Here is a 13,269-nt window from a genome sequence, read left to right as displayed (position 1 = left end):
GAGGCGGCTTCTAATGTTAACATGCATGAAACCAAGCCTTTTACGGTTACAGAAGTCAACAAATGATAGGGACTGGGGAATGGGAGTGATGCTGGGGGCTGCAGGGCCTGGGTTAACCTCTACATTTTCAGAGGAACAGAGGAGGAGTAGGATAAGGGTATGGCTAAAGACTATAAGAACTGGTTGTCAAGTGCGTTTGGAACAGAGTGTAAAATGAGCAGGTTTCTGGGAGCGATAGAATAGATTGAATGCATAATGTACAGACAAAGGTATGGATGTGAACACAGTTGAGGTAAACCTAGGCATTGAGTGACGATGAGAGAGGTTTTGTCTCTAGAGGCACCATTTAAGCCAGGTGAGGTCACTGCATGTGTGTGTGGGGTGGAACAAAAGGGCTAGCTAAGGCATATTGAGCAGGGAGGAGGCTCTACAGTGAAATAAGACAAACATCAGTAACCAAGATAGCAATATACATAGCATATTGACATTATGGAGAGGCATGTGTAGCCGAGTGATCATAGGGTCCAGTGAGTAGCTAGGCGAGCTGGAGACACAGCGATTCAGACCATCTTAATACCATCTTTTATTTTTATTGGCCAGTCTGAGATGTGGCCTTTTCTTTGCAACTCTGCCTAGAAGCCAGCGTCCCGTAGTCACCTCTTCACTGTTGACGTTGAGACTGGTGTTTTGCGGGTACTATTTAATGAAGCTGCCAGTTGAGGACCTGTGAGGCATCTGTTTCTCAAACTAGATACTCTAATGTACTTGTCCTCTTCCTCAGTTGTGCACCAGGACCTCCCACTCCTCTTTCTATTCTGGTTAGGGCCAGTTTGCACTGTTCTTTGAAAGGAGTGGTACACAGCGGTGTACGAGATCTTCAGTTTCTTGGAAATTTCTCACATGGAATAGCCTTCATATCTCAGAACAAGAATAGACTGACGAGTTTCAGAAGAAAGTACTTTGTTTCTGGCCATTTTGAGCCTGTAATCAAACCAACAAATGCTGACACTCCAGATACGCAACTAGTCTAAAGAAGGCCAGTTTTATTGCTTATTTAATCAGGACAACAGTTTTCAGCTGTGCTAACATAACTGCAAACGGGTTTTCTAATGATCAATTAGCCTTTTAAAATTATAAACTTGGATTAGATAACATAACGTGTCATTGGAACACAGGAATGATGGTTGCTAATAATGGGCCTCTGTTCGCCTATGTAGATATTCCATCAAAAATCTGCCGTTTCCAGCTACAATAGTCATTTACAACATTAACAATGTCTACACTGTATTTTTGATCAATTCGATGTAATTTTAATGGACAAAAAAAATTTGCTTTTCTTTCAAAAAACAAGGACATTTCTAAGTGACTCCAAACTTCTGAATGGTAGTGTAAGTATTCAGACCAATTGCTATGAGACTCTAAATTGAGCTCAGGTGCATCCTGTTTCCATTGATTATCTTTGAGATGTTTCTACAACTTGATTGGACTCCACCTGTGGTAAATTCAATTGATTGGACATGATTTGTGAAGGCACACACCTGTCTATATAAGGTCCCACCATTGACAGTGCATGTCAGAGAGCAAAAACCAAGCCATGAGGTGAAAGTAATTGTCCGTAGAGCTCAGAGACAGAATTGTGTTGAGGCACAGATCTGGGGAAGGGTACCAAAACATTTATATAGCATTGAAGGTCCCAAAGAACACAGTGGCCTCCATTATTCCTAAATGGAAGAGGTTTGAAACCACCAAGACTCTTCCTAGAGCTGGCCGCCCAGCCAAACTGAGCAATTGGGGGAGAAGGGCCTTGGTCGGGGAGGTGACCAAGAACAAGATGGTCACTCTAACAGAGCTCCAGAGATCCTCTGTGGAGATGGGAGAACCTTACAGAAGGACAACCACTTCTGCAGTATTCCACCAATCAGGCCTTTATGGTAGAGTGTCCAGACAAAAGCCACTCCTCAATAAAAGGAACATGACAGCCTGCTTGGAGTTTGCCAAAAGACACCTAAAGGACTCTCAGACCATGAGAAGCAAGATGCCCTGGTCTGATGAAACCAAGATTGAACGTTTTGTTCTGAATGCCAAGTGTCATGTCTAGAGGAAACCTGGCACCATCCCTACGGTGAAGCATGGTGGTGGCAGCATCATGCTGTCAGGATGTTTTTCAGCAGCAGGGACTAGGAGACTAGTCAGGATCGGGGGAAAGATGAACTAAGCAAAGTGAAGAGTGATCCTTGATGAAAACCCGCTCCAGAGTGCTGAGGACTTCAGACTGGGGGGAAGGATCACCTTCCAAAAGGAAAACGACCCTAAGCACACATCCAAGACAACGCATTAGAGGATACATGACAAGTCTCTGAAGGTCCTTGAGTGGGCCAGCCAGAGCCCGGACTTGAACCCCGATCAAACATCTCTGGAGTGACCTGAAAATAGCTGTGCAGCAACACTCCCAATGCAAGCTGACAGAGCTTGAGATGATCTGCAGAGAAAAATGGGAGAAACTCCCCAAATACAGGTGTGTCAAGCTTGTAACGTCATACTCAAGAAGACTTGAGGCTGTAATCACTGCCAAAAGTGCTTCAACAAAGTACTGAGTAAATGTTCTGAATACTTATGTAAATGTGATATTTCCTTATTTTTTTATATATACATTTGCACAAAAAAAACTGGTTTTGCTTTGTCATTATGGGGTAATGTGTGTAGATTGATGAGGAAAAAACGATTTAATCAATTTTAGAATACGGCTGTAACGTAACAAAATGAGGAAAACATCCAGGGGTCTGAATACTTTCCGAATGCACTGCATTTGTTGTAATATTTGATCTGTTTTTTTCAGGAGGATGAAAATGTAATGCCTGACCAGCTTTGCATTGCTTCTTTTATCATAATAATATATAATAATTTCAATATATAATTAACAAAATGAATAATCTTGATAAAGCCATTTGATGTGCAAAAGATTAAACCTTTTATCCAAAAGCAACTTATAGTCATGTGAGCTATTCTTCTAATCAACTGGATAATCAGTTTGGGTTTACGTAACCCTTTTGTATGACTGAAGCTTTAGTGAGAGGTTTTATGCTTTTGCCCCTCAAACTTGTATTAGTTATATATATTAGCAAGTTTAAGTTTGTCTGGCTTACCGTCCAAATAAAGTGAAACATTTTTTGCTCATATAATTATAAAAACACGTTTTCTGAAGTAGGTAGCAAATAAATATGTAAACGGCTGATATGACTAAATAATTCATCGGTGTAATTTTATCATAAATAGACAGATTTGTACCTCTCCTGGCAAGATCTTGTCTATTTTTGCTAACTTTGTATTCAAATTTGTTGTTGTGAGTTCATTTAATTCCCTAGGGATATGAATACCAGGTATGCATATTCATCATCAAACCATTTTATTGGTAAACTACAGGGTAATGTAAATGTTGTGAATTTAACAATCCAACATGTAATACAATACACTTATCATAGTCCAGAGAGCCTGAGGTGATCTTCAATGAGATTGTGCAGGGGTCCAGATTGTGGATTTAAGAGAACTAGAATCATTGGCATACATTGGCATACATTGGCATACATTGTGTAATGGTTTTCTTCATCTGAACGAGAGGCGGACCAAAGCGCAGCGTGGTTATATTGACTCATGTTTAATAAAAACAGATAAACATGAACACTACAAAACAATAAACGTGGAAAACCAAAAACAGCCCTAGCTGGTGCAAAACACAGAGACAGGAACAATCACCCACAAACACACAGTGAAACCCAGGCTACCTAAGTATGATTCTCAATCAAAGACAACTAATGACACCTGCCTCTGATTGAGAACCATACTAGGCGAAACATAGAAATACCCCAAACATAGAAAAACAAACATAGACTGCCCACCCAACTCACGCCCTGACCATACTAACTAAATACAAAACACAGGAAATAAAGGTCAGAACGTGACACATTGACATACATTGGCATACATTGGCATACATTGGCATACATTGACATACATTGACATACATTGGCATACATTGGCATACATTGACATACATTGACATACATTGGCATACATTGACATACATTGACATACATTGACATACATTGGCATACATTGGCATACATTGACATACATTGACATACATTGACACTTTTGCTTTTAAGCACTGGATTTCTAACCCCTTGATATTATTGTTAGATCGGATTTTAATAGCTATTTTTCAATGGCCATAACAAATATATATATGGAGAAGGTGGACAACCTTGTTTAACTCCTCTTGACAGTTCAATACTTTCTGATAAGTAGATTATTTACTATTTTACATATGGGGGGGGGTTCTATACATAACTTCAACCCATTGTATAAGACATTCATCAAAATGAAAATAATCCAGGCATTTATGTATCAATTATATATTATAATCCATAATCATCATTGATTAGATAGCTCTTTTATAAAAACGATTACTGAACAATTTAGAAAAGTTCAAGGTTTGGGCATGAGTGTTCATTCATAAAGGACCTGTCTGTCCAAGGCGCCTCATCAATATCTGTCTCAAAGCTTCTGTCAAAAGGAAGGAAGGAAATCAATGAAATGATACAGACACTGGTGTGACATCCTCTCTCTTGCAGAGCTCTATAAAAGTAGTTTCACACATTTCGGTGAGAAAATCGCTGGTATTAAACACAATTATTCCTATGTTCAGAGGGAGATAGTTACAGATGATGAGTTTTCAATTTCACTCCAGATGGGTATTGATTGACAGAGAGTAAGAAATGTATATGCACTGCAGAACAGATGATAAATGTCGCTTAGCTTAGAATAAGAATCAGTCATCTAATGGACAGGGAAACTCAGGCAATAACTGTGTCAACGATAGTGTGTTTTTCTTGTCTTTTGATGTGGTCAATGGTAATATGACAGAGGGATGTAATTTCTTAACCACTGACAACCATCATAATGAAAACGGTACCATCAAGAGATGATGTGAAGTCCTCCTGAGTGGGGCAGTCGGTTTAAGGCACTGCATTGCAGTGCTAGAGGCGTTACTACAGACCCGGATTTATTTCTAGGCTGTGCCACAACCAACTGTGGCCGGGAGTCCCATAGGACCTAGGACAATTGGCCAAGCGTCGTCCAGGTTAGGGGAGGGTTTGGCCGGTAGGGCTTTACTTGGCTAATCGCGCTCTAGCGACTCCTTGTGGTGCCTGCGGGCTGACCCCGGTCGCCAGATGAACGGTGTTTCCTCCTACACATTGGTGCGGCTGGCTTCCGGGTTAAGCTGGCGGGTGTTAAGGAACGCGGTTAGGCTGGTCATGTTTCGGAGGACACATGACTCCACCTTCGCCTCTCCCGAGCCCTTTGGGGAGTTGCAGCGATTGAGACAAGATCGAAAGTTGGGGAGAAAAAGGGGGTAAAATACCATTTTAAAAATGTAATAAAAAAAGAGATGATGTGAAGGTATCTCTGTTGATTCATGCATGAGTCAAAAAGGTAGGGCTAACCAGATCCTCTACTGATTCTGAAGAGAGAACCTAGGAGGCAAGTAAGTTAAGAACAAATTCTTATTTTCAATGATGGCTAGGAACAGTGGATTAACTGCCTTGTTCAGGGGCAGAATGACAGATTTGTACCTTTTCAGCTCAGGGATTTGATCTTGCAACCTTCTGGCTACTTGTCGCCCCCCAGTCCCAGGCACTGTGGGCTAGGCTATATAACGGTGCATGTGTGTACTTCAATTGGATTGTGTGCTTGTCGTTGTGGCCATTTCATTGCATTTCCCCTGAGGAAAACCCAAATGTGAAGTCAGAAAAAGTTTTTAAATACAAGCCAAGTTCAAAAAGAAAGAATGGTTCAAATAGATGGGGTAGAGAGCACGGGAGAGGAAGGACAGGGGTAGAGAGCACGGGAGAGGAAGGACAGGGGTAGAGAGCACGGGAGAGGAAGGACAGGGGTAGAGAGCACGGGAGAGGAAGGACAGGGGTAGAGAGCACGGGAGAGGAAGGACAGGGGTAGAGAGCACGGGAGAGGAAGGACAGGGGTAGAGAGCATGGGAGAGGAAGGACAGGGGTAGAGAGCACGGGAGAGGAAGGACAGGGGTAGAGAGCACGGGAGAGGAAGGACAGGGGTAGAGCGCACGGGAGAGGAAGGACAGGGGTGAGAACTTGAAAACTGCCATTTCCTAAATTGATTTGCTGGTAGGAATTTGATGAGTGAAAAGGAAGTATCTGCGTGATGGCACAGGCTGGACATTTTGCAAGGCAGGGATTCACTTACAGGATGGAACTTGTCATAGCCACTTGGAAACAAAGAGTACTAAAAACATATGGCACGATTTGAAAAGGACGTTGATAAAAAATTCAGGTCCCTCCATATGACATGAGTTTATATGAAAATATAATTCAGTTATATTGTTCCAAAATTACACTGACAATTTTGAATTGGGGACAGCAAAACACTTACAAAGCACTTACAGTTGTATGAGAAGTCAATTACTCTACAATACATTTGCCTTTCAGATGCCCATTGGCTGTTTATATCAATCAAAAAACCTCACACACTATACTGTTAAGGATTACAGATTCGATTCGAAAAATCCAAAGCATAAATCATCATCATAACAACAAATTATTTTTTACTGTGTTTATACCAACAACGGCAAAAAAATCCCCTCCACATCCACACCAACCACAAAAATGGTTAGATAATATTAAAGCTGACCTATCAGGCACAACCCATTTATACCTACCTCTTTGGAGACATTCAGTAGTTAAATACTAGAGCTATAAAAGCAAACTGTTTACCTGTCCCTTTGACTTTTCACAGGGTTGTGAAGTAGAAAACACTTTTCATGCAAATGTTGACTCTGAATGTTTAATGAGCACATCTATAATACATGGAGATGCACAAGGCAGAGGAGAAGGTGTAGGAGAATCACTGTTCCTTATAACGTTGCACTGGCCACTCTGGTGCAAAACACTGTTCAAGAGGAATATAAATATTTCCTGTAGGTTGGATCATGTTGTTTTGCTGATTGTATGGTTTCACATTCCTAATGCTGTATTGATTGCTGTTGCTTTCTTGGGCAGGTTTCCCGTGAAAAAGAGAATATGTGTCTCAATGGGCTTTTTAAATTAAAAAAAACTTTTGGGTGGCATTGATCGTTTTCCATTTGGTGATCAGACACGGTTTAAGCATTCTGATTCTGATTCTGAAGGAATGAGGGTGCTAGTATGTGGCATTCAAACATGTGATTATAAACCCATTTTAAACCAACTCCAGACTACTTCACCGCACGTCCATGTTTGTTTAATCCAGTAACACACACGAGAGGTCACACAACACAGAGTACATGAGCGTCTGATGTAAGCTCTGTGTTCTCCTCTCATGCTCTGGTATGCAACATCTGTGTAGCCCTGCTGGCTCAGAGAAGACAGATGCCGCCAGCTCATTGGCTGTTAATCCTGCCACCGTGAGAGAACGACAAATCAAGAGGCCATCCCCAAGGCCCAGGAAAATGGGTATTGATCCCGAGCCATGCCTAAATGGATTAAATTACAGAGTACTGTTGCTAGCAGCAGGGATGTTGAGGGAGGGCTTGAGAAGGAGGGAGAGAGGCAGGGAGAGGGTTGTGGGAGGGGGTTGGAGGGTAACTCTACCAAGGCTTTGGCCACCCATGCCTGGCACTGGTAGACAGCTCACTCCCTCTTCTCCCCATAATCAATACTATTATCAATCATTCCCTCTGTCTACCTGCTGCATGAAAGAGGTCTCTAGAACACTCTCAATCTCTATAACATGCCAGTCTTCTTGGTCAAATCAAATCAAAGTTTATTTGTCACGTGCGCCGAATACAACAGGAATACAACCTTACAGTGAAATGCTTACTTACAGGCTCAAACCAATAGTGCAAAAAAGGTATTAGGTGAACAACAGGTATGGTAAAAAAATAAAAACAACAGTAAAAATAGAGTGAAAAATAACAGTAGCGAGGCTACATACAGACACCGGTTAGTCAGGCTGATTGAGGTAGTATGTACATGTAGATAATGGTAATGGTCAATTTGATTCAGACTGAGTGTGAAACTGTGAGGAAGGTATCGACTACATATTGGAGCGAGAAGATGCATCACAGACACAGGGGGGACTTGACTAACACCGTGTCAACATTAGTGGGCAAAGCTGGGTGGGAGGAGTCATTCACTACCCTGAAGTCATTAGTCTTCTTGTATGAGCAGTGATCCAGAGTCTTCTCTCTTTCTCATTCACACCCTTTTTGTTCATGACCTGAAGAGAAGAGGGGGATACGGGTCTGAGTCTGGAGAGGATATCTAACAGAGTGCTTCCCCTGCATGTTCTGAGCTTTAATATTCTGCATAGAAATGTGTCCAATTGCATGACAGGAATATAGAAGAGGAGAGTGTGAACTAACGGATAGTAATAGCAACATCAAAGGATGGCTGTGCTTTCTCACTATCATCCATATCTGGATTCATAATAGCCATGAAGATTTCAGTGTCTTTTTGAGTCCTGGTATTCTTCAGTAGTCATTTTCAATTGCACTTGCAATCTTTTTTGATTTTAAGAAGTCCTTTCTTTGTGTTCAGCTTTGATACCTTTGTACATCAAGGGCAACTCTATCATACTGTTGGGCCCATAGACTTATGGTTGGGCCTCTATCTTTTAGGACAAGATTCCCAGACCAAGATTAGGCCTAGTCCTGGATTAAAAATCATTCTCAATGGAAATTCTCCATTGAAATCACTGTTTAGTCCAGTTCTAGGCTTAATCTATCTGTGTCTGGGAAACCAGCCCATAGATCTTCAGTCACAAACATTCTTCCCCACTCCACTTCATCCCCTTCGGGCAGTGCTCCACTTCATGGCACAATTGAATAATCATAAAGAACCCATTAGATTCCAGATGACACACGGACAACAGCACATGCTCGACATATGTAAATGTAAATAAAAATGATGTCCATTTCAGGGCAGTGATGTTCCAGTCCCTATGACATTATGAAGAGAATGCATCATGGGTCCTTAATGGGTCCCTGTGTCCATTAGATTGACAGTCAAGGATGTCCCACCATCAGTAATACTTAAAGAAAAACTGCTGCTGTTCTATGTACAGTACAGTTGTGACCAAAAGTTTTGAGAAGGACACAAATATTAATTTTCACAAAGTTTGCTGCTTCAGTATCTTTAGATATTTTTGTCTGATGTTACTATGGAATACTGAGGTATAATTACAAACATTTCATAAGTGTCAAAGGCTTTTATTGACAATTACATGAAGTTGATGCAAAGAGTCAATATTTGCGGTGTTGACCCTTTTTCTTTCAAGACCTCTACAATATGCCCTGGCATGCTGTCAATTAACTTCTGGGCCACATCCTGACTGACGGCAGCCCATTCTTGCATAATCAATGCTTGGAGTTTGTCGGAATTTGTGGGTTTTTGTTTGTCCACCTGTCTCTTGAGGATTGACCAAAAGTTCTCAATGGGATTAAGGTCTGGGGAGTTTCCTGGCCATGGACCCAAAATATCGATGTTTTGTTCCCCGATCCACTAAGTTATTACTTTTACCTTATGTCAAGGTGTCCCATCATGCTGGAAAAGGCATTGTTCATCACCAAACTGTTCCTGGATGGTTGGGAGAAGTTGCTCTCGGAGGATGTGTTGGTACCATTCTTTATTCATGGCTGTGTTCTTAGGAAAAATTGTGAGTGAGCCCACTCCCTTGGCTGAGAAGCTACCCCACACATGAATGGTCTCAGGATGCTTTACTGTTGGCGTGACACAGGACTGATGGTAGCGATCAACTTGTCTTCTCCAGACAAACTTTTTTCCTGATGCCCAAAACAATCGGAAAGGGGATTCATCAGAGAAAATGACTACCCCAGTCCTCAGCAGTCCAATCACTGTACCTTTTGCAGAATATCAGTCTATCCCTGATGTTTTTCCTGGAGAGAAGTGGCTTCTTTGCTGCCCTTCTTGACACCAGGCCATCCTCCAAAAGTCTTCACCTCACTGTGCGTGCAGATGCACTCACACCTGCCTGCTGCCATTCCTGAGCAAGCTCTGTACTGGTGGTGCCCCGATCCCGGAGCTGAATCAACTTTAGGAGACGGTTCTGGCTCTTGCTGGACTTTCTTGGGCGCCCTGAAGCCTTCTTCACAACAATTGAACCGCTCTCCTTGAAGTTCTTGGTGATCCGATAAATGGTTGATTTAGGTGCAATCTTACTGGCAGCAATATCCTTGCCTTTGAAGCCCTTTTTGTGCAAAGCAATGATGACGGCACATGTTTTCTTGTAGGTAACCATGGATGACAGAGGAAGAACAATGATTCCAAGCACCACCCTCCTTTTGAAGCTTCTAGTTTGTTATTCGAACTCAATCAGCATGACGGAATGATCTCCAGCCTTGTCCTCATCAACACTCACACCTGTGTTAACAAGAGAATCACTGACATGATGTCAGCTGGTCCTTTTGTGGCAGGGCTGAAATGCAGTGGAAATGTTTTTTGGGGATTCAGTTCATTTGCATGGCAAAGAGGGACTTTGAAATTAATTTCAATTCATCTGATCACTCTTCATAACATTCTGGAGTATATGCATATTGCCATCATACAAAATGAGGCAGCAGACTGTGAAAATTAATATTTGTGTCATTCTCAAAACTTTTGACCACGACTGTATATTGCTTCCCTTGATACAAGAAAATAAATGATCATTTTCAGGGAATACTGCATGCTAATTCTACATAATTCCCAAAAATATCGGCTACATAATACAGATTGCTCACCAGCACCGATAGGCCAAGATCTGTGGACTAAAGTGAAAAGGAATTTCAGGAACTTTCAGGATCGGGGGAGAGTGGAACTTGATAAAAATGCTTCTTGTTTGAAAACCAGACTACTTCGGCCCTGGGAGTTTTACAGAAAGAGAACGTAATTAGGGATTATTACATTTAAAAATTGCCTCCTATTGGTTTGGGACCAATCACAATGCTAATGCAACACAAAGCATGATGTAATTCAGATGAAATCTCGCGTTTTGTGACGGCCGGCCGCCCAACAACCTGCCCGCTCGACCCTATCCCCTCCTCTCTTCTCCAGACCATTTCCGGAGACCTTCTCCCTTACCTCACCTCGCTCATCAACTCATCCCTGACCGCTGGCTACGTCCCTTCCGTCTTCAAGAGAGCGAGAGTTGCACCCCTTCTGAAAAAACCTACACTCGATCCCTCCGATGTCAACAACTACAGACCAGTATCCCTTCTTTCTTTTCTCTCCAAAACTCTTGAACGTGCCGTCCTTGGCCAGCTCTCCCGCTATCTCTCTCAGAATGACCTTCTTGATCCAAATCAGTCAGGTTTCAAGACTAGTCATTCAACTGAGACTGCTCTTCTCTGTATCACGGAGGCGCTCCGCACTGCTAAAGCTAACTCTCTCTCCTCTGCTCTCATCCTTCTAGACCTATCGGCTGCCTTCGATACTGTGAACCATCAGATCCTCCTCTCCACCCTCTCCGAGTTGGGCATCTCCGGCGCGGCCCACGCTTGGATTGCGTCCTACCTGACAGGTCGCTCCTACCAGGTGGCGTGGCGAGAATCTGTCTCCTCACCACTCGCTCTCACCACTGGTGTCCCCAGGGCTCTGTTCTAGGCCCTCTCCTATTCTCGCTATACACCAAGTCACTTGGCTCTGTCATAACCTCACATGGTCTCTCCTATCATTGCTATGCAGACGACACACAATTAATCTTCTCCTTTCCCCCTTCTGATGACCAGGTGGCGAATCGCATCTCTGCATGTCTGGCAGACATATCAGTGTGGATGACGGATCACCACCTCAAGCTGAACCTCGGCAAGACGGAGCTGCTCTTCCTCCCGGGGAAGGACTGCCCGTTCCATGATCTCGCCATCACGGTTGACAACTCCATTGTGTCCTCCTCCCAGAGCGCTAAGAACCTTGGCGTGATCCTGGACAACACCCTGTCGTTCTCAACTAACATCAAGGCGGTGGCCCGTTCCTGTAGGTTCATGCTCTACAACATCCGCAGAGTACGACCCTGCCTCACACAGGAAGCGGCGCAGGTCCTAATCCAGGCACTTGTCATCTCCCGTCTGGATTACTGCAACTCGCTGTTGGCTGGGCTCCCTGCCTGTGCCATTAAACCCCTACAACTCATCCAGAACGCCGCAGCCCGTCTGGTGTTCAACCTTCCCAAGTTCTCTCACGTCACCCCGCTCCTCCGCTCTCTCCACTGGCTTCCAGTTGAAGCTCGCATCCGCTACAAGACCATGGTGCTTGCCTACGGAGCTGTGAGGGGAACGGCACCTCAGTACCTCCAGGCTCTGATCAGGCCCTACACCCAAACAAGGGCACTGCGTTCATCCACCTCTGGCCTGCTCGCCTCCCTACCACTGAGGAAGTACAGTTCCCGCTCAGCCCAGTCAAAACTGTTCGCTGCTCTGGCTCCCCAATGGTGGAACACACTCCCTCACGACGCCAGGACAGCGGAGTCAATCACCACCTTCCGGAGACACCTGAAACCCCACCTCTTTAAGGAATACCTAGGATAGGATAAGTAATCCTTCTCACCCCCCTTGAAAGATTTAGATGCACTATTGTAAAGTGGCTGTTCCACTGGATGTCATAAGGTGAATGCACCAATTTGTAAGTCGCTCTGGATAAGAGCGTCTGCTAAATGACTTAAATGTAAATGTAATTGGTAAATTAGTTGCAAAAATCTGACCAATCGGATTTGTATAGCTATTTTACAGCACTGTCAGACTGCATGAAATTTCAATATGGAGTGGCTGCGGACCCGACTTTTCTGGACCTCTATTTCGGAAGACTAAAGGTCCCAAAGCTTGTGTGGGATTCTTTACTTTACGGACAGTCTCTGGAGTAATAAATGGGGTGACGTTGAGTGTAGAGGTGGATCAGATGATTGTGTTTGTGACACGGACACAGTGGAAATAGTGTACCTTGTCTGTATTGTTGAACTTTGATACAGTTTCAGGTTGGGTTACATCAGCTATTCTGTGAAGGCCTTTGTTCCGAACCTGTTGCGGTGCTTTAGTTGCGAAGGATTCGTACATGTTGCAGCAGTGTGTAGGAGAGAGATCCCAAGATGTGTGCAGGAGGGTATAGTCACATGGATTGGGAAGTTGGGGTAGAAAAAGCACAGTGAGTCAACTCTGGGGGCACCCATGCAGCTGGGGATCTGAAGTGCCCACAAGTGGTCACAAGTGAGTAGGCC

The sequence above is a fragment of the Oncorhynchus keta genome, chromosome 10 (genome assembly GCF_023373465.1).
Source record: "Oncorhynchus keta strain PuntledgeMale-10-30-2019 chromosome 10, Oket_V2, whole genome shotgun sequence".
Taxonomy (NCBI): domain Eukaryota; kingdom Metazoa; phylum Chordata; class Actinopteri; order Salmoniformes; family Salmonidae; genus Oncorhynchus; species Oncorhynchus keta.
The sequence above is the reverse complement of the archived record's forward strand: the minus strand, read 5'-3'. Positions refer to the sequence as shown.